Source organism: Macaca mulatta, chromosome 14 (assembly GCF_049350105.2).
Source record: "Macaca mulatta isolate MMU2019108-1 chromosome 14, T2T-MMU8v2.0, whole genome shotgun sequence".
In the NCBI taxonomy this organism is placed as follows: domain Eukaryota; kingdom Metazoa; phylum Chordata; class Mammalia; order Primates; family Cercopithecidae; genus Macaca; species Macaca mulatta.
In genome coordinates this window covers 7,258,231-7,277,876 of record NC_133419.1, presented here as the reverse complement: position 1 = coordinate 7,277,876, position 19,646 = coordinate 7,258,231, and the positions used below count along the sequence as shown (strand labels likewise).

Genomic DNA, 19,646 nt, shown 5'->3' with positions numbered 1-19,646 from the left:
TGATCTCCTGACCTCGTGATCCGCCCGTCTCGGCCTCCCAAAGTGCTGGGATTACAGGCTTGAGCCACCGCGCCCGGCCAAGACTTAATTTTTTTTTAGGTAATGAAAATATTAGTACTTTTGTATATAGATTGCCAGAACAAAGCCAGATCTCTGAGGCGAGTTTGTATACCTGAGGAGGTACTCAAGTGGGAGGGATAGAAGCTTCCTTTTGATGCCGGGGTGGGTTGTTCTGAGGTAACAATGATTTATTTCTGTATTTCTTTTTTTTTTGGAGACAGGGTGTTACTCTGTGCACAGGCTAGAGTGCAGTGGCATGATCATAGCTCATTGTAGCTTCAACCGCCTGGCTCGAGTGATCCTCCCATCTCAACATGGGACTAGAGCTGGGACTACAGGCATGTGCCACCATACCTGGCTAATTTTTAATTTTTTCTGTAAAGGCAGGCTCTCCCTGCTCAGGCTGTTCAGGCTGGTGTGGTTTTTTTTGCTCAGTCTGGTCTTGAACTCCCAGACTCAAGTGATCCACCTTGGCTTCCCAAAGTGCTGGGATTACAGGTGTGAGCCACTATGCCTGGTGTGCTTGTCAATCTTGATGAAATTGAGAGCTTTTAGCACTTTCGTCTAGCAAAAAAAATAAAAAACAAATGGAGAGCTTTTCTTTTTTTTGAGACGGAGTCTCGCTATGCCGCCCAGGCTGGAGTGCAGTGGCCGGATCTCAGCTCACTGCAAGCTCCGCCTCCCGGGTTCACGCCATTCTCCTGCCTCAGCCTCCCGAGTAGTTGGGACTACAGGCGCCTGCCACCGCGCCCGGCTAGTTTTTTGTATTTTTTAGTAGAGAGGGGGTTTCACCGTGTTAGCCAGGATGGTCTCGATCTCCTGGCCTCGTGATCCACCCGTCTCGACCTCCCAAAGTGCTGGGATTACAGGCTTGAGCCACCGCGCCCGGCAGGAGAGCTTTTCTAAAAGATGTTATTATATTATCACATATTCAATCCTGTTAACTTGTCTTACATATAATTCTCTATGAAATAGCTAAATCATTTATCTGTTGCAAGGAACTGGGGCCGCTGAAACTCTGGTAATAGTCCCACCTTTCCTTGGGTTACCCTTGAAAGTGTCTCCCCAAATTCAGCAGCGATTACCAGATTATCTTTTTTTAAATTTAATTTTTTTTTTTTTTTGAGGTGGAGTTTTGCTCTTGTTGCCCAGGCTGTAGTGCAATGGTGCAATCTGGGCTCACCGCAACCTCCCCCTCCCGGGTTCAAGCGATTCTCCTGCTTCAGCCTCCAAGTAGCTGGGATTACAGGCATGCATCACTGTGCCCGGCTAATTTTGTATTTTAAGTAGATATGGGGTTTCACGACGTTAGCCAGGCTGGTTTCAAACTCCTGACCTCAGGCCATCTGTCCTCCTGGGCCTCCCAAAGTGCTGGGATTACAGGCGTGAGCTACCATGCCTGGCCCTTTTTTTTTTTTTTCCTTTTCTATACGGGGTCTTACTCTGTTACCCAGGCTAGAGTGCAATGGCACTACCACTGCAGCATCAGCCTCCCCAGGTGATCCTCTTACCTCAGTCTCCTGAGTGGCTTGGACCACAGATACATGCCACCACACCTGGCTTATTTTTAAAATCTTTCTAGAGACAGGTTTTCACTTGTTGCCCAGGCTGGTCTTGAACTCCTGGGCTTAGGTGATCCTCTCTCCTGCCTGGAGGCCTCTCCAGCCTCCCCAGGTCTTGGGATTATAAGTGTGAGCCACTGTACCTGGTCCCCCTTCCCACCCTGAGGTCTTTTTGACTGGGAATGGACTAAGTAAAATAGAATATTTATTTTAAGCCTTTTTTTTTTCTAGTATGAAAGTATAACGTTAACTAGAAAAAATTATATGTGGTCTACATTGTTGAATTAGTTTATTTCTAATTATTTTATGAGGTTTAGTCTTTAGTCTGTGTTGGTAGAGAGCACACTGGTCTCATTGTTGCGGCCTCCCTCCTAATAAATGTAGGAAAAACTTGACCATTTTTGAGTGATTCAAAAATGCAGATAATGATGGAGCTAATTTTTTATTCTTACATGTCAGTCTTCCACAGTAAGCTATATTTTGGGCCCGTAGAATGAGGATTATATTTAAGCCCTATCATTTTCTGTTTTATTTTGCTGAGCACTAATCACTACTGTACTTTGTGTATAGCTTCCCACTAGAGTATAAGCTCCTTGAAAGTTGGGACGTCGTTTTTGTTGATGCTATGTGCTAGATGCTTCAAATAGGGCCTAACACATAGCAAGTGCTGAATAAGTATTTGTCGATATTGTTGAAAGCCCTAATATATGCTCTTTTTTGCTACCAATTTTCTTGAATGCCAGTAGTAAGCCACTAGAGTGGAGGAGGGTCTGGATGCAGTGGCTCACACCTGTGGTCCCAGCTACTCAGGAGGTTGAGGCAGAAGTATCACTTGAGCCCAGGGGCTTAAGGCTGTGGTGAGCTATGACTGTGCCAGTGCACTCCAGCTTGGGCTACAGAGCAAGACCCTGTCTCTAAAAAAATTAATAAATTAGAATAGAGGACACTTTGGCAGGTAGGGATGAGGAGGATATCTGGATATTGGGTCTTGCAGCGTAGATAAGAACCAGAGACCTAAACTGTAACAAATAAAAACGTATGCGTAGCACACATCTCAGAATACCACATTGATGGTATTTGGTATTCGGACTGTTAGAACAAATAATAAAGTGTCTAGTTGACTTTAAAAGTTTAGTGTGGCCAGATGTGGCTTACACCTGTAATCCCAGCACTTTGGGAGGCCAAGGGGAGTAGATTGCTTGACGTCAGGACTTCAAGACCAGCCTGACCAACATGGTGAAACCCTGTCTCTACTAAAAATACAAAAATTAGCCGGGCATAGTGGCACCACATGCCTGTAATCCCAGCTACCCAAGAGGCTGAGACAGGAGAATCGCTTGAACTTGTGAGGCAGAGGTTGCCATCAGCTGAGATCATGCCACTGCACTCCAGCCTGGGTGACAGAGAGACACTCCGTCTCAAAAAATTAAAAAAAAAAAAAAAAAAGTAAAGTTTAGTCTGAGTTTTAAGCTCTCCTATTCTTTGTGAGACAGTTTCACTATGGTCACTCAGGCTGGAGTGCAATGGCGTGATCTCGGCTCACTGCAACCTCCGCCTCCCGGGTTCAACCGATTCTTCCGCCTCAGTCTCCCTAGTAGCTGGGATTACAGGTGACCGCCACCCCCGCCTGGCTGATTTTTGTATTGTTTTAGTAGAGACAGAGTTTCACCATGTTGGTCAGGCTGGTCTCAAACTCCTGACCTCCAGTGATCCGCCCACCTCGGCCTCCCAAAGTGTTGGGATTACAGGCATGAGCCACCATGCCTGTAGTTCCCTTGTTCTAACCCTGTCCTAAACTGTGCCTAGGTTTTACTGACCTTTAGACAGCCTTAAAGCTGTGAAGTTGCAAGTGATGATGTTTGTGTTATTCTCAGATCTTGGTTTTGGTTATTAAGTCAAGGAATTGATACATTATGTATATCATGTAGATAGACATACATTCTTTGTATCTTTCTATTTTGGGGGGGTAATGGACACTCTTAATTAGGTTTCATTAATTTTCTCTGTTTATCTCACTTTGGGAATAGTACTTTATTTTTGCATTGCACTTTCACATCAAAAAGAGTTAAAATTCAGTAAAAATTTATTATATGTCAGATAGTAGGCTAGGTTCTTTCATATATATTACCTTATTTAATTCTCAAAAGAACTTTGTAAGGTAGATGGTATAGTTTTAAATCTTGATTTTTTTTTTTTTTTTTTTAATTATGGAGAGAGAGGCCCAGAGAGGGGCCATGACTTACCCAAGATCACAGAGTTGGTAAGAGGTGAAACCAGACCTTGAACTCAGGTACCCTGACTCCAAACTCCAAGTTTCTTCTGTCATATCATCCAGTGTCTCTTATGTACTTTATACAGAAAACAGGCTGGGTGCAGTGGTTCACGCCTGTAATCCCAGCACTTTGTGAGGCTGAGGCGGGCAGACCACCTGTGGTCAGGAGTTCGAGACCAGCCTGGTCAACATGACGAAACCCCATCTCTACTAAAAATACAAAATTAGCTGGACATGGTGGTGCACACCTGTAGTCTGAGCTACTCGGGATGCTGAGGTAGGAGAATTGCCTGAACCCGGAAGGTGGAAGTTGCAGTGAGCTGAGATCACGACATCGCATTCCAGCCTGGGTGACGATAGTGAAACTCCATCTCAAATAATATTAATAATAATAATAACTACTCTTACTGCACTGTGTGTAGGCTGAGTACTTTCTCTTTTTTTGAGGCTACTTTAATATTTTCTTTTTTTTTTTTTTGAGATGGAGTTTCGCTCGTCGCTCAGGTTGGAGTGTAGTGGTGCGATCTTAGCTCACTGCAACCTCTGCCTCCCAGGTTAAGGCGATTCTCCTGTCTCAGCCTCCCTAGTAGCTGGGATTACAGGTGTGTGCCACCATGCCTGGCCAATTTTTGTATTTTTAGTAGAGATGGGGTTTTACCATATTGGCCAGGCTGGTCTGGAACTCCTGACCTCAGGTGATCCACCTGCCTTGGTCTCCCAGAATACTGAGATTGCAGGCATGAACCACCACTCCCCGCCTACTTTAACATTTTCTTCCTGACGTCTGTCTGCTTAACATCCTGAATGAGATAGCTATAAATATTTGATAGCCAGTGTTTGATCATGTTTCAAAAAAAGATGGTACATTCTTTCTTTTCATGAACTTTGAACTTATTGCACTTGATCTGTTAAAATAGCAGTATTGTGCAGTTTGTGTGTATGTCAAGGCTTTTATTTATGTATGTCACTCATATCCTTGTTTTCTGTTTTAAATTTTAGGTTCTTGGGGTTTTTCTCTGTCTGTGAGTACTTGGTAAAAAGTTAAACCCTAAAGATAAAAGGCAGCAAATAGTGACCAAACGAATGTTTTTGGCAAATACATTGGTGAAGGCCTCCTTCAGGTAGGTAGAGAGGAGGAGGGAAGAGGGTGGCCTTTCAGGTGGTAAAGACAGCATAAGCTTTATACTACTACTATAAGGCCTATTCTGTGGATCTCTGATGGATGAGCAGTACTAAAGTAGGTGGTGTCTTTTGAGGGGCACTGCTGATAATGTTGGGTAGAAATTTTAAACAACTTTGAAAGCCAAGTATGGACATAGCCATTAGTTTTTTTTTGTTTTTTGTTTTTTTTTTGTGGATATGGAGTCTCACTGTGACGTCCAGGCTAGAGTGCAATGGCATGATCTCGGCTCACTGTAACCTACACTTCTTGGGTTCAAGCGATTCTCCTGCCTCAGCCTCCTGAGTAGCTGGGATTACAGGCACACACCACCATGCCCAGCTAATTTTTTGTATTTTCAGTAGAGACGGGGTCTCACTATTATTGGCCAGGCTGGTCTGGAACTTCTGACCTCAAATGATCCGCCCGCCTCGGCCTCCCAAAGTGCTGGGATTACAGGCATGAGCCACTGCACCCAGCCGGTTTGTTTTTAATAGTGATTTGGCCAAAGTGACGTTTTGGGAGTAATACCTACAGTTTCGGGTCAGGGGTGGTCTAGAAGGATGTTCAAATAGCTTACCTTTTGAGGTGACAGGAACCCTGAACTCTTAAGGCAGTGGTTTTCAAAGTGTAGGTCTCTCATTAGCAGCATGAGCATTACCTGGGTGTCTGGGAACATGTTAGAATGCGAATTCTTGGACCCCACCCCAAACTTACTGAACTAGAAACTCTGGAGCTGGGACCCAGCATTCTGTGTTTTAACAAGGCAGGTGATTTTGATACGTGCAAAAGTTTGAGAAACATTGCTGTAGGTTATAGGTAGAAATGGAAAGGAAGAGATAGAAGCAAGACACATTGGCAGTGAAGGACTGACTAAACTTTGTAACCGATGGATAGCGGCATGTTATAATAGAGAAGAGTACTTAATTGGGGATGTTGAGCCTTGAGTTTTAGTATCAAGTCTCTTACCCACTGTGCTTTTATTTTTATTTATTTATTTATTTTTTGAGACGGAGTTTTGCTCTTGTTGCCCAGGCTAGAGTGTAGTGGTGCGATCTCAGCTCACTGCAATGTCTGCCTCCCCGGTTCAAGCCATTCTCCTGCCTCAGCATCCCAAGTAGCTGGGGTTACAGGCATGCACCACCATGCCGGGCTAATTTTGTGTTTTTTTAGTAGAGACGGTGTTTCACCATGTTGGTCAGGCTCATCTCAAACTCCTGACCTCAAGTGATCTACCTGCCTTGGCTTCCCAAAGTGCTGGGATTACAGATGTGAGCCACTGTGCCTAGCCTATTTTTAGTTTTTGTTTTGAGACAGAGTCTCACTCTGTTGCCCAGGCTAGAGTGCAGTGGCCTGATCTCTGCTCACTGTAACCTCCACCTCCTGAGTTCAAATGATTCTCCTGTCTCAGCCTCTCGAGTAGCTTGGATTACAGGCTCCCGCCACCACGCCCGGCTAATTTTTGTATTTTTAGTAGAGACGGGGTTTTGCCATGTTGGTCAGTCTGGTCTTGAACTCCTGACCTCAGGTGATCTGCCCTCCTTGGCCTACCAAAGTGCTGGGATTACAGGCATGAGCCACCGCACCTGGCCTCCAACTGTGGGTTTTTTTTTTTTTTTTTTTGAGAGGGAGTCACGCTCTCTCCCAGGCTGACGTGCAGTGGCGCCATCTCAGGTCACTCTAACCTCTGCCTCCCAGGTTCAGGCCATTGTCCTGCATCTGCCAGCTGGGTTTAAAGCCGTGCACCACCATGCCCAGGTAATTTTTGTATTTTTAGTAGAGACGGGGTTTCACCATGTTGGTCAGGCTGGTCTCGAACTCCTGACCTCGTGATCCTCCTGCCTCGGCCTCCCAAAGTGCTGGGATTACAGGCATGTGCCACCATGCCCAGCACCAGCTGTGGTTTTAAACAAGAAAACTGACCTGTCCTTGTCAAAGTTGTACAGCATGCTTTCTGAGGATTTTGGAGGCAAAGACAAATGAAATGTTAAGGTAGGCTTTGGGATTTAGCTTGGATTACCAGGAAGACCGGGGGAAAGATTTTTTGCAACTGTGAGGAGAGAATATGAGTGGATGAGGCTTAGGCACTTGGAGATACTAGAAGATTTATTTAAAGCAGATTCTTAACTGGGGATGATTTTGCCCCCAAGGAAACATTTAGCAGTGGACATTTCTGATGGTCAGACTGGGGTAGTGCTACTGGTATTTAATGAGTAGAGGCTAGGAATGCTGCTGAAGCATCTGCAGTGCACAGGACAGCCCTAACTACAATGAATTAACAGATCCAGAATGTCAATAGTACAAGGTTGACAAACCCTGATATAAAGGGGAACACCCAGGTTGTGTGTTTCCATCCTAATTATCTAGTGCTCATTTTATAATTTTATTTTTTTAATTTTTATTTATTTACTTATTTTTGAGACAGAGTCAATCTATTGCCGAGGCTGGAGTGTAGTGGTGCGATCTCGGCTCACTTCAACCTCTGCCTCTTGGGTTCAAGCGATTCTCCTGCCTCAGCCTCCTGAGTAGCTGGGATTACAGGTATGCGTCGCCATACCCAGCTAATGTTTATATTTTTAGTAGAGACAAGGTTTCGCCGTGTTGACTAGGCTGGTCTTGAACTTCTGACCTCAGGTGATCCACCCGCCACAGCCTCCCAAAGTGCTGGGACTGCAAACGTGAGCCACCTTGCCCAGCCTTAAATTTTAGATAAATCTAACAGAACATCTCAAAAGCAGCCTCACATTGTGTTTCCCACATCATACTTGGCAAAAGTAAGCATGAAGCCCTTTTTTTGTTGTTGAATTTTCACAAAACTAACTTCATGGTCATGACAATTCTCAACCCAGTTGCATATTTTCTTTACTCTTTTTAACATACTCAAAGATCAACTTATTTTGGTAACGTAAGCATTCACTGTCTAGGCATCAATCATTAAGCTACAGCAGATCAGATTTTTGTGTGTGTGTGTTTTCCCTGAGACGGAGTTTCACTCTTGTTGCCCAGGCTAGAGTGCAATGGCGCGATCTCGGCTCACCACAACCTCCGCCTTCTGGGTTCAAGCGGTTCTCCTGCCTCAGCCTCCCGAGTAGCTGGGATTACAGGTATGCACCACCATGCCCAGCTAATTTTGTATTTTTAGTAGAGACGGGGTTTCACCATGTTGGTCAGGATGGTTTCGATCTCTTGACCTTGTGATCCACCTGCCTCATGATCCACCTGCCTCGGCCTCCAAAAGTGTTGGGATTACAAGTGTGAGCCACCACGCCCGGTGCAGAGTTCCTTTTGATACTCTCTTTGAAGGATAGGGAAATGAGATAAAAGTTGTGGTGCTGTTGTGAGCAAATGTTAAAATATTTTTAATTGCCCTGTGGCTGAAGGCTGCACGATCACTCTGAAAAACTGCCTCATGAGCTGGTTGTAGTCCTCAGCCTTAATTCATCTCTTTAGATCCTGGATCGCAGACGTTAGGAACTTTTTTGTGTGTCAAGGCAGTAATCTGGCCAACTTGTTTCTGAAAGTGACCTCAAGATAATATGTATTCATAAATGGTAGTGATCATTTTATAGTAGTTTTATAGTTTCCACAGTACTTCTTTGTCTCTTGTGTCTTTTTGTCGTTTTAGTCTTTTGGTCATCACCATCTTAGTCTTCTGAATATCACCATTCTTAGGGTTGCCAGAACTTGTGGACAGTGCTACATGTTGGATAATCCCAAAAGTTGCCATTCACGTATCTTAATCTATGTGAATAAAGACGCCCTTGGAGTTCAACGGTGCACACCCTGTAGAACTATGCATTGATGTTTCTACCCATGACTGAAGGGTAGATTCTAGATAGTTCACCCTGTCATATACTTCCATTACATTCTGTGTTTACCTTTGTAGCCTTTGTGTAACTATAGTTAACATTACTAGTGTAAGTATTTTTGTTTAATATCTGACTTTTTCACCAGGCCAGAAACCTTTTTTGGGGGATAAGGTAAAGGAAAAGTCAACTGCAGATTTGAAACTAGGAGATAAAAGCCCAATCTCACGGATAATAGCACACATCAATCAAATGTATACTGTGTGCTTGGTACTGGCATTTTCCATATACCCACTAATTTAATTCTCAAGAACCCTTTGAAATGGATTCTTTGATTCCCATTTTACAGTTTTGGAAACAGATCCAAAGTGCAGTTAAGTGTCTCAGGTTATCCAGGTAAAGGACAGAGCCAGGATTCAAAGTAAACAGTCTGGTGATTCGAGAGTATACTAAGCTATACTGCCTCTTCATCAACTTTGCTGGGACATAGTTTATAAATGTTTTGCTGATGAATTCAGGGTGTTTCCCAAGTCATCTGTTCTCATTCAGGAGATTCATTCACTTAAACAAATGTGTGTTGAGTGCTTATGTTGTGCTAAGCATTTTATTTGGGTCTTCCAAATGCTGTGGTTTCAGATAATGCTGAGTGCTTTGAAGAAATTACAAGGATGATGAGATACTTGTAGGATGGAGAATTCCTTGAGATTGAGTGATCAATGAAAGGCTTCTTGAGAAGGTGGCGTTTTGTACTGAGACCTGAGTGATGAACAGCCAATCTTGTGACGTTCAAGGGCTCCAGGGACCAGATCTGGGGCCCTAGGTATAGGGAACAGGCAATGCAAAGCCCAAAGGTAGGAATGAAAAAATAATACTGAGCATTTAACCATGTCCACATACCATGTAGAGCTCTGGCTTACAGTAATGGATGAGACAGATATGGTCCCTCTGTCATGGAGCTTCTGGTCTGGTGGAAAAGTCAGACATTAAACAAATGCTAGTAATGTTAATTATAGTTACACAAAGGGCTACGAAGGTAAACATAGGCTTCAATGAGAGTATATGATAGAGTGAGCTAATCTAGCCTTCAGTAGTGGGTAGAAACATCAGAGAATCCTGAGAAAGCCTTTGAAGTTGAGACCTGAAGGGTGACTAGGAGGTAACCAGGCAAAGATGCAGAGTGATTAGCACATGCAGAAACTCTTAAGGTTGGAAAGAATTAGACATGTTTGAGAAACCTGCCAACCAACTAAACAAAACACCAAAAAGCCATTGTAACTGAAGAGACCTAAGTAGAGGAGAGAGTTAAAATCTTGACAGGGTAGACAGGTCAGATCAAATAGGGCATTATCCTGAAGCCATTGGGAAGGCAGAAGTTCAGCAGAGTAGTAATGTGTTTGGACCAGCGTCAGGTAGAGGGCAAGAATAGATTTGGGGAGATGTTAGGAGGCTACTGTATTGGTTCAGGTAAGATAGTGATGTGGTATGGTTGAGTGCTGGCAGAATTAGAGAGGAGATTGATTCTGTGATGGAGAGTCTATGATTGATTCTATGATTGAGAAATATATATGAAATAGAATCATAAGATTTTTCATTGAATGTTTTGAGGGTCAGTGTAAAGGAGGTAAATATAAGTATGACTCCCAAGCTTTCCTAGTGCATGGCTTATAATACAGTTCTTTTATTGAAATAGGGTACACTGAAAGAAGAGCAGGTTTGGGGACTGAGCAAAGGAGCATAAGTTCAGTTTTGAGAAAGTTTGAAAAGGTTGAATGTGAATGCTTGTGAAATGTCACAGTAGAACTGTTGAGTAGTTAATTGGGTATGATTCTGGGCCTAAGGAAGGGCTTACTGGCATATGATTGGGTCTTTTTTTTTTTTTGAGAAGGGGTCTTGCTCTGTTGCCCAGGCTGGAGTGTAGTGGTGAGATCTCAGCTCACTGCAACCACTGACTTCCAGGTTCAAGTGATTCCCCTGCCATAGCATCCTGAGTAGCTTGGCCTACAGGTGCATGCCACCATGCCTGGCTAATTTTTGTATTTTTAATAGATACTGGGTTTCACCATGTTGGCCAGGCTGGTCTCGAACTCCTCATCTCAAGTGATCCGCCTGCCTTGGCCTCCCAAAGTACTGGGATTACAGGTGTGAGCCACTGCCCCTGGCCTCAGGTATCTTTTCTGTTATCTATTTATTTTTTCTTAAGACAGAGTCTAGCTCTCCCCCAGGCCGGAGTGCAGTGATGCGATTCAGCTCACTGCAACCTCCGCCCCCCAGGTTCAAGCAAATCTCTTGCCTCAGCCTTCTGAGTAGCTGGGACTACAGGTGCACGCCACCACGCCCGGCTAATTTTTTGTATTTTTAGTAGAGATGGGGTTTTACCATGTTGCCCAGGCTGCTGTCAAACTCCTGAGCTCAGGCAGTCTGCCTGCCTTGGCCTCCCAGAGTCTAGGATTACAGGCGTGAGCCACTGTGCCTGGACTTTTCTTTTTTTTTTTTTTTTTTTTTGAGACGGAGTCTCGCTCTGTCGCCCAGGCTGGAGTGCAGTGGCTGGATCTCAGCTCACTGCAAGCTCCGCCTCCTGGGTTTACGCCATTCTCCTGCCTCAGCCTCCCGAGTAGCTGGGACTGCAGGCGCCCATGTGCCTGGACTTTTCTATTATTTCTTAATTTGTTTTTGTTTGTCTTTTTTTTTTTTTTTTTTTTTTTGAGACGGAGTCTCACGCTGTTGCCCAGGCTGGAGTGCAGTGGCGCGATCTCGGCTCACTGCAAGCTCCGCCTCCTGGGTTCACGCCATTCTCCTGCCTCAGCCTCCTGAGTAGCTGGGACTACAGGCGCCCGCCACCGCGCCCGGCTAATTTTTTGTATTTTTAGTAGAGACGGGGTTTCACTGTGGTCTCGATCTCCTGACCTTGTGATCCGCCCACCTCGGCCTCCCAAAGTGCTGGGATTACAGGCTTGAGCCACCGCGCCCGGCCTTGTTTGTCTTTTTTTAAGACAGAGTTTTGTGCAGTGGTGCGATCTTGACTCACTGCAACCTCTGCCTCCCAGGTTCAAGCGATTCTCCTGCCTCAGCCTCCTGGGTAGCTGGGACTATGGGCACGCACCACCATGCCTGGCTAATTTTTGTAGGGTTTCATCATCTTGGCTAGGCTGGTCTCGAACTCCTGACCTCGTGATCCACCCGCCTCGACCTCCCAAAGTGCTGGGATTACAGGCGTGAACCACTGCGCTTGGCCTTCTATTATTTCTTATGTTGTGCTTTCAAGGTTCTGATTATGGTCTTTCCATCTTCTGTGACTTTCCCACTCTGTAAAGTCACTAGTGGTGTGGGATGGACACTGGACTTCGGTTCATGAAATCTGCTTTTGAATTTCAGCGTATAAACTCTATAGTATTACTTAACCTTGATGAACTTTTTCATTTGTGGAATAGTGAAAAGAAAACTCACTGTTTGGGGCCGGGTGTGGTGGCTCATGCCTGTAATCCCAGCACTTTGGGAGGCCAAAGTGGGCGGATCATGAGGTAAGGAGATCGAGACCATCCTGGCTAACACGGTGAAAGCCCGTCTGTACTAAAAAAATGCAAAAAAATTAGCTAGGCGTCGTGGCGGGTGCCTGTAGCCCCAGCTACTTGGGAGGCTAGGCAGGAGAATGGCGTGAACCTGGGAGGCGGAGCTTGAAGTGAGCCAAGGAGGAGGTTGCAGTGACCAGAGATCATGCCACCGCAATCCAGCCTGAGCGACAGAGCAGGACTCTCTGTTAAAAAACAACAACAACAAAAAACACAACTCACTATTTGGAAATAGTTTCTAAGTGCTTGGTTAACTTTAAAGGGTTTGCCATTGTAGACCCCAACTCCTTAGCCTGATACTCAGGCCCCAGTTGACTGTCACATGTTCCAGTCAAACCAAGCTGCCCACTTGTTTTTTTCCCACATACATGTGATATCCTGTCTCTCAGTCCCTACCCTAGTTTTCATCCTCTAAAGTCCATTTGAAATACTGTGTTTTGAAGGAAACCTGTTTTTCTGAGTCCTCATAATTTTTTCTCTCTTTCTCTCATGATATCTAACTGGATATAAAATAGGAAGTTTATGGCCAGGTGGCATGGTGGCTCACACCTGTAATCCCAGCACTTTGAGGGGGCCGAGGCGGGTGGATCAGTTGAGGTCAGGAGTTCGAGACCAGCCTGGCCAACATGGTGAAACCCCGTCTCTACTAAAAATACAAAAAATTGGCTTGGTGGTAGGCACCTGTAGTCCCAGCTACTCAGGAGGCTGAGGCAGGAGAATGGCGTGAACCCGGGAGGCGGAGCTTGCAGCGAGCCGAGATCGTGCCACTGCACTTCAGCCTGGGTGACAGAGTGAGACTCCGTCTCAAAAAAAAAATGCAAAAATTAGCCGGGCGTGGTGGCAGGCACCTGTAATCTCAGCTACTTGGGAGACTGAGGCAGGAGAATCGCTTGAACCTGGAAGACAAAGGTTTCTCAAAAAAAAAAGCATGATAGCATGATACGATTTAAATCATTGCGACTCTTTATTTTATTGGTTAGTTAATAATGCATGATATCATGACAACAATGTAGAATGTAATAAAATTAATTCATTTCATTCAGTGGTTACATGCTGATAGTAATACTGTAAATTATTATTGGGAAGGTAGTGGTCAGAATACAGTCAGAGAAGGGAAGTCAGGGACTAAGAATTTGCTGTATCTAATTGCCCCACTTACTCTAGTCATTAGTGAAAAGAGGAACTGACTGTTAATGTCCCTTGAGACTGTCCAGTTACCTTTGTCTTGCTCACTAGACTTTTTTTTTTTTTTTTTAAAGAGATGGGGTCTCACTATTTTCGCAAGCTGGTCTTAAACTCCTGAGCTCAAGTGGTCTTCCCACCTCAGCTCTGGGCTACTTTCATAATTAGTTTGTTTCTTTTTTTTTTTCTTTCTTTCTTTTTTTTGAGATGGAGTCGTCTTCTGTCACCCAGGCTGGAGTGCAGTGGCATGATCTCGGCTCCCTGCAACCTCTGCCTCCCGGGTTCAGGCAATTCTTCTGCCTCAGCCTCCCGAGTAGCTGGGACTACAGGCGTGTGCCACCATGCCCAGCTAATTTTTGTATTTTTTGGTAGGTGTTTCACCATGTTGACCAGGCTGGTCTCAAACTCCTGGCCTCAAGTGATCTGCCTGCCTTGGCCTCCCAAAGTGCTGGGATTATAGGCATGAGCCACTGTGCCCGGCTTGTTGCAAGTTCTTATAGTATAGAATACTGCTTATGTGTAGCACTTACCAAAGTTACCATTTTATATTTCTTTGGATTATTGTTTGATTGTTTCACTATTAGGGTATACACATCATTAAAGGCTGCTGTCGTGTCTTTTCTCACCATTTCATCACCATGTTTGATGTAATGCTTTATTAGGTGCTTAATGTTTTGTTTTGTTTCCTATGAATGTTCATATCTAAAATGCTCTTTCTGCAGCCTCGTTCTTTTTTCTGGGTAAGTTCCTAATTACCCTCCAGGGCTCCCAGAGATTGACTTTCTCTTGCATTCTCCTCCTTTATATTCCCAGGGATACTTTATATGTATTTCTGTTGTGGGACCAGTTACTTTGTATTACGTGTTGCTTAATGTTGGGGCTGTGTCCTGAGAAATGTGTCATTAGGTGATTTCGTTATGCAAACATCAGAGAATATGCTTGCACAAACCTAGATGGCATAGCTTACTACCCACCTAGACAATGTGATACAGCCTGTTACTCTTAGGCTACAAACCTGTACAGCATGTTACTTTATATTGAATATTGTAGGGAATTTTAGCACAAGTATATGTATTTGTGTTTTCCTAAACATAGAAAAGGCACACTAAAACTATAGTTTTTTGGTTTTTTGGTTTTTTGTTTTTTTTTTTGAGACGGAGTCTCGCTCTGTTACCCAGTTTGGAGTGCAGTGGCGCGATCACAGCTCACTGCAACCTCTGCCTCCCAGGTTCAAGTGCCTCAGCCTCCCAAGTAGCTGGGACTGCAGGCATGCGCCACCATGCCCAGCTAAATTTTCGTATTTTAGTAGAGATGGGATTTCACCATGTTGGCCAGGATGATCTCTGTCTCCTGACTTTGTGATTCGCCTGCCTCGGCTTCCCAAAGTGCTGGGATTACAGGCGTGAACCACCACACCCGGCCAAACTATAGTATTATAATATTACAGGACCACCGTCACATATACAGTTGTTGACTGAAATGCTGTTAAGTGGCACAAGTCTGTATTTGACCGTGAGTCTCTTTTTACCTAGTAAGAGTAGATTTCTTTTTTTTTTTTTTTTTTTGAGACGGAGTCTCGCTCTGTCACCCAGGTTGGAGTGCAGTGGCCGGATCTCAGCTCACTGCAAGCTCCGCCTCCCGGGTTTACGCCATTCTCCTGCCTCAGCCTCCCGAGTAGCTGGGACTACAGGCACCCGCCATCTCCCCGACTAGTTTTTTGTATTTTTTTAGTAGAGACGAGGTTTCACCAGGTTAGCTAGGATGGTCTCGATCTCCTGACCTCGTGATCCGCCCGTCTCGGCCTCCCAAAGTGCTGGGATTACAGGCTTGAGCCACTGCGCCCGGCCAAGAGTAGATTTCTTTAAGACAAGGAGTATGTTTTATTCAAGTGCTCAAAAATTGTCTATTGAATTGAACGAAAATGTGTTGTGTAGTCCTAAAAATACATAAAATATAGAGAACATAATAAGTGAATTTCAACAATGATAAGAACCTTTGATTGCTAATCAGGAAGCATAGGTTAGTTATCTAGCTGTATTTTATTGACCTACAGGTTCTTAGTTCTAATAATTTAAACCAGTTGTTTTCAAAGTGTGCTCCCCAGACCACATTACCTGGGAATTAGTTAGAAAGGGAATTCTTGGCCGGGTGCGGTGGCTCACACTTGTAATCCCAGCACTTTGGGAGGCCAAGGTGGGCAGATCACCTGAGGTCAGGAGTTCGACACCAGCCTGACCAATATGGCAAAACCCCACGTCTACCAAAAACACAAAAATTAACTAGGCGTGGTGGTGTGCACCTGTAATCCCACCTACTAGGGAGGCTGAGGCAGAAGAATTGCTTGAATCCGGGAGGTGGAGGTTACAGTGAGCCAAGATTGCGCCGCTGCACTCCAGCCTGGGTGACAGAGCAAGACTTCCATCTCAAAAAACAGCAACAACAACAACAACAACAACAACAAATGGAATTATTGGATCCTACTCCAAACGTACTGAATCAGAAACTCTGGCAGTGGGGACTCAACAGCCTGTGTTTCAACTAGTTCTCCAGGTGATTCTGATAGATGGTAAAGTTTGAGAACCATTGGAATTGTAGCAGTTTTTCTGTTTGTTGGAAACAAAAAATTAACTAGAGGTAGCTACTTTAATTTCACATTTCCCAACTTAAAGTTATTTTAAAATTGTTTCTTCATATTTCCTGCCAGTTGAATTTGCTGACATTTTTCTAAACCACTCATGGTATATTAGGTGCAGTATCTTGAATCACAGGCAGTCATACTAAGTTTTTGAAGACTGTTGCTTTCCCTGTGCTCCTTAAGTCTTATTTAAATAACCTACCCAGTGAGTACAGAATGGGCCCATTACTACATCCTTCCTGGTGACACCAGTTAACCAAGCCAGGGCAAGTAAGTATACCCTGGACCCCTGCCAACCAAAGGTTACTTCTTTTGTTTTTTGTTGTTTTTTTCCTTTTTTCTTTTTTTCTTTTGAGACGGAGTCTTGCTTTGTCTTCCAGGCTGGAGCGCAGTGGCGTGATCTCAGCTCACTGCAATCTCAACCTCCCAGGTTCAAACGATTCTCCTGTCTGAGCCTTCCAAGTAGCTGGGATTACAGGCACCCATCACCATGCCCAGCACATTTTTGTATTTTTAGTAGAGATGGGTTTTCTCCATGTTGGCCAGGCTGGTCTTGAACTCCTGACCTCGGGTGATCCGCCCACCTTGGCCTCCCAAAATGCTAGGTTTACAGGTGTGAGCCACTGTGCCCAGCCTCTTTGTTTTTTAAAGATGGATCTGTCTACATTGGTTGCCCAGGCTGGTCTTGAACTCCTAGGCTCAAGTGATCCTTCTGCCTCAGCCTCCCAAAGTACTAGGATTACAGGCATGAGCTATCATGACTAGCCCAAAGGTTGCAAGGTTGCTGCCTTTTTTTTTTTTTTTTTGGAGACAGAGTTTCAGTCTGTCACCCAGTCTGGAGTGAGCTGGCCCGATCTTGGCTCACTGCAACCTGTGCCTCCCAGGTTCAAGTGATTCTTCTGCCTCGGGTCCTCAGTAGCTGGGATTATAGGCAAGCGCCACCACGCCTGGCTATTTTTATATTTTTTTTTAGTAGAGTCCAGGTTTCACCGTGTTGCCCTGGCTGGTCTCCTGACCTCAAGTAATTTGTGCACCTTGGCCTCCCACAGTATTGGGACTAACGGCGTGAGCCACCACACCTGGCCTACTCCTGTGTTCTTAGCTTGAGTTCCTGGTTGATGGGTGGTGCCACCAATTGAGAGAGAATATCACGGTTTGTGGGTTGGGTGTGGTGGCTCACACCTATAATCCCAACACTTTGGGAGACCGAGGCAGGAAGAGTTTGAGGCTTGAGCCCAAGAGTTGGAGACTAACCTGGGCAACATGGCGAAATCCTGTCTTTCTAGAAAATACAAAAATTAACTGGCTGTCATGGCGTGTACCTCTAGTCCCAGGTACTTGGGAGGCTGAGGTGAGAGGATCACTTGAGCCTGGAAGGTCAAGGCAGCAGTGAGCCATGATTACGCCACTGCACTTCAGCCTGGGCAACAGAGTGAGACCTTGTCTCAAAAAAAAAAAAAAAAAAAAAATCATGGTTTTATACAAATTTAAGAATATAGGCAGGAAGACCACCCTGAGCAACATAGCAAGATGATGTCTCAAGAAAACCTTAAAAGAAGTTACAAGTAGGCCGGGCGCAATGGTTCCCACCTGTAATCCCAGCACTTTGGGAGGCCAAGGTAGGTGGATCACCTGAGGTCAGGAGTTTGAGATCAGCCTTGGCAACATGGTGAAACCCCGCCTCTACTAAAAATACAAAACGTTAGCTGGGTGTAGTGGTGGGCGCCTGTAATCCCAGCTACTTGGGAGGCTGAAGCAGGAGAATTGCTTGAACCCAGGAGACGGAGATTGCGGTGAGCCAAGACTGTGCCACTGCACTCCAGCCTGGGCAAAAAGAGCAAAACTTTGTCTCAGAAAAAAAAAAAAGTTACAAGTATACTTTTGATTTATTTATATTAACCTTTCTGTCTGTAGTAGCATATTGAATTCACCAATTATTTATTGAGTCTACTTTATGAAGAACCTTACCAGAGATTCTGGGTTAACGTCATGAGGTATCACCATAGATTTGGATCACTTTTTATTAGGTAGAACTAGTGAAAAAACACTATATTTTAATTACTACATGGATTACTTAATTTTTCTCCAGGCCTCTTACCTCATGCTTGCCCAAGTCAAAGGTTGATAAATACTACTCATTTAGCTTCATGGGCACTTTCTCAGTTTATCCCCCTCTCTTTGGAATGTCACGCCACATTGTCTCATTGATGAAAATATTAGGAACTCTCCTGAACTTCGTATTTTGGGGAACACAAACATCTGAAGATACCCATCCATTTACTTCCGTCTCTTTTTTTTTAACCATTTCTTCATGTGTGAAACAATTTTTCCCTATTGTTTTGGGGGTACATGTGATGCTTTATTAGATGAATAGATTGTAATGACCAAGTCAGAGTATTTGGGGCATCTTATCACCTTGAATATTTAATAGGAACATTTCAAGTCCTCCCCTCAAACTATTTTGAAATAAACAATTCATTGTTATTGGCCTGGCGCGGTGGCTGACGCATGTAATCCCAGCACTTTGGGAGGCTGAGGCGGGCGGATTACAAGGTCAGGAGATCGAGACCATCCTGGCTGACACGGTGAAACCCTGTCTCTACTAAAAAATACAAAAAATTAGCCAGGTGTGGTGGTGGGCACCTGTAGTCCCAGCTAATCAGGAGGCTGAGGCAGGAGAATGGTGTGAACCCGGGAGGCAGAGCTTCCAGTGAGCTGAGATCGTGCCACTGTACTCCAGCCTGGGCGACAGAATGAGACTTGTCTCAAAAAAAAAAATTACAATTCATTGTTCTTAATTATAGTCACCCTACTAACTACTGAGCATCAGAATTTATTCCTCCTAACTGTATGTTCATGCCCATTAACCAGCCTCTTTATGCACCCCCTTGCCCTTCGTACACACCCTTCCCAGCCTCTGGTGTCCATCACTCTGTTCTCTCTTTGTGAGATCAACTTTTTAGCTCTTTAATAGTTGAGTGAGAACACGTGATACTTCTCTTTCTGTGCCTGGCTTTTTTCATGTTACTTAATATTCTCCAATTCCATCCATGTTGCCGAAAATGACAGAATTTCAGTCTTTTTTAATGGCTGAATGGTATTTCTTTCATTCATTCATTCATTTATTTATTTTTGAGACGGAGTCTCGCTATGTCATCCAGGCTGGAGTGCAGTGGCTCGATCTCCGCTCACTGTAACCTCCACCTCCCAGGTTCAAACGATTCTCCTGCCTCAGTCTCCTGAGTAACAGGTGTGCACCACCACGCCCGGCTAATTTCTGCATTTTTAGTAGAGACAGGGTTTCACCATGTTGGTCAGGCTGGTCTCAAACTCTTGACCTTAAGTGATCTACCCACCTTGGCCTCCCAAAGTGCTGGGATTACAGGCGTGAGCCGTCGCGCCCA

The 19,646-nt window shown here is 44.6% G+C and overlaps 1 protein-coding gene and 1 long non-coding RNA gene across 12 annotated transcripts in view; one reads left to right on the top strand and one right to left on the bottom strand.

The window, feature by feature from the left end:
* KDM2A (lysine demethylase 2A) overlaps nucleotides 1–19,646 on the top strand; it is a 157,212-nt gene that overhangs the window by 9,535 nt on the left and 128,031 nt on the right. For 2 of the 11 annotated variants that reach the window (XM_077960801.1, XM_077960799.1), the window contains 2 exons: nucleotides 4,894–5,015; nucleotides 7,479–7,594. The gene's annotated coding sequence lies outside the window, so the exon portion shown is untranslated. 11 annotated transcript variants of the gene reach the window in all.
* The window catches only part of LOC144334101 (uncharacterized), a 55,132-nt gene continuing 46,529 nt past the window's right edge, over nucleotides 11,044–19,646 (bottom strand). Inside the window, exon 2 of the long non-coding RNA XR_013403525.1 lies at nucleotides 11,044–11,142. This is a non-coding gene — a long non-coding RNA (uncharacterized LOC144334101). The remainder of the gene's footprint in view (nucleotides 11,143–19,646) is intronic.